The sequence below is a fragment of the Solanum tuberosum genome, unplaced genomic scaffold (genome assembly GCF_000226075.1).
Source record: "Solanum tuberosum cultivar DM 1-3 516 R44 unplaced genomic scaffold, SolTub_3.0 scf00331, whole genome shotgun sequence".
NCBI classification, from domain to species: Eukaryota; Viridiplantae; Streptophyta; class Magnoliopsida; order Solanales; family Solanaceae; genus Solanum; species Solanum tuberosum.
The window spans coordinates 158478-160787 of NW_006239253.1; positions in this window are offsets into that span (position 1 = coordinate 158478).

The following is a 2310-nucleotide window of genomic DNA, read 5'->3' on the forward strand; positions in this document are numbered from 1 at the left end:
AGTTCGGATTCTTCTCTGCAACCCGGGAAGGGAAGATGAAGAAGGAGATTCATCAAAGGGATCAATAGTTTTAACCAATAAGACACCAAACTTCCAGAGTGCAACCCAAACACTTACCACTTATTCTTAGCCTTTTTTCCTTTGGAAAGCCAGAAGGCCAAGTTCGAGGAGCTAGGGGACTTTACTCCACAACCATATCATAATAATGTCGTAGGACCGAAAAAATAGGGATGACAATAGAGCGGTGAGGGTACAATAAGGTGCAGGTTAGGACAACATTGATTCAACTTTCGCTAAGATTCGATCCCACAATTATCATGTGCTTGCTTGCATCTTCTTCATGTTTGTATTACGTGTTATACATTATTTTTATAATTTTTTATTAGTTTTATGTATATTTTTAGATTTTAACCTTTTGTATATTACATTATTATTTGTACAAATATGTGTTCAAGTTATTTTGTTTAGAAGTTTTTCCTAATGCTTTATTTTCTTTTCTTTTATTTATTTTTTATTTTGCATATTACATTATTAAAACAATTCATAATGACTATTTGTTTGACTACATCATGGATTGGATGGTCGTGTAGTACACAATCAATGTGGAGTGTCATTTCTGAAACTTGTTTTTCCTATTTTCACTAAAAAAGTCATTTTCCTCATTTCTAAAAAACTTAACAAAAACTATTTTCGAAAATTTTGACTAATCGAATATGGAAAAATTGGAAAATATTTTCCTTTGTACCCAACACATTCTTTGTGACGAAAAAGGTAAAATGAAACTCGATATTTCATTCATTTCAATTTGTTTGTCTTGTTTTAACTTGACATGAAACTTAAAGAAGTAAGTACGACTTTTGAATCTTATAATTTTAAATCAAAGATATGTCAAATATAGTGAAATATTTTTTAATCTTTTTATCTTAAACGTGTCGTATAAAAAGTGTTAAAGGGAAAATTAGCAATCAAGTCATAATACATAATATAATTAGTCAAAATAACAACACTTTAAAATATTTATTTAAAATGTCAGAATGGCAATATTTTAGGAAATAATTTGTATTCAAATTTTATTATTTAAATTTCCTTTTATTTATCAAAATAGTCCTATATTGGACCAAATTCTAAACCTATAACCGTTTAAAAAGAAAAAACAATTACACCACTACTCATTACCCTTATTTCCCCAACTTTCACATTTTCTTTCCCCCACCTTTCACGTTTTCCAACTTCTCTTTCTTCAAGGTTCTCACAAATTGTTCAACAAAATCTCTATTTTAATTCAAGAAATTTATTGCTTGTTAAACGAAATCTCTATATTAATTCAAGAAATTTCTCGATTGGCAAAGGTAATTTCCATTATTTACCGAGATTTATTTTGATTTGCTTTTAAAAATTATCAATTATAGTGTACATTCCGGATTGTATATATCACGGATTTTTAGTCACTTTTTTTTATGTGATTTTGTTTAGATATTCATCAAATATTTATGTATTTCAGATTTTTAGTCTTTTAAACAATTTTTTTCAATTTTTTGTGATTTTGTTTTAATTTTCAGATTTAGTAGAACTAAAAATTCATTTATATGTTTATTTTGTTTGATTTTTAGTTACATTTATATTTGATAATATTGAGTTTGCTTTTTAGGGTTTTAGATTTTTGGGGGAAAAGCATCTGATTGTCTACAATGACGGAAAAAATCAGAATTACTAGAAGTATACCAAATAATATTTAAAATTTTGGGGAATTTCCCTCTTTTGATTTGTGTATTATTAGTAAGACATTTGTTGTATTTTTAATCATAACTATATTAGTAAGACATTTTTTGTATTCTATTTTTTATAAGACATTTTTTGTATTCATGTGTATACTCTCTGCAGTTTTAATCATAACTGTATTAGGAAGACATATTTTTGTATTTTATTTTCTTAAAGCAATTTAAGTTTGATGAAAACATAATATATATAAAATTGTGATGAATACATTATTAGAAGGGAAATACAAACTTATTTGGTATTTATTTAGCATTTGGAATACAAAATGATATTGAAATACATCCTGATTTTTGGAATATAAACTGATCCAGAGAAATAGTAACTACAATTTTAAAGTGAAATAATAATAATATAACAAGACTGGATATTGAAATATAAATACAATTTAGTTTGAATACAACTTATTCTATGTTTTATGTTTTCACCAAAAATGTATTTTCAATATCATTTTATTTTACTACTAATTTGTATTTTTTTTTTCTTCTTAAACTAGAATGTCAAAAGAGTTGTATTCATTATAATTCTATACCAACA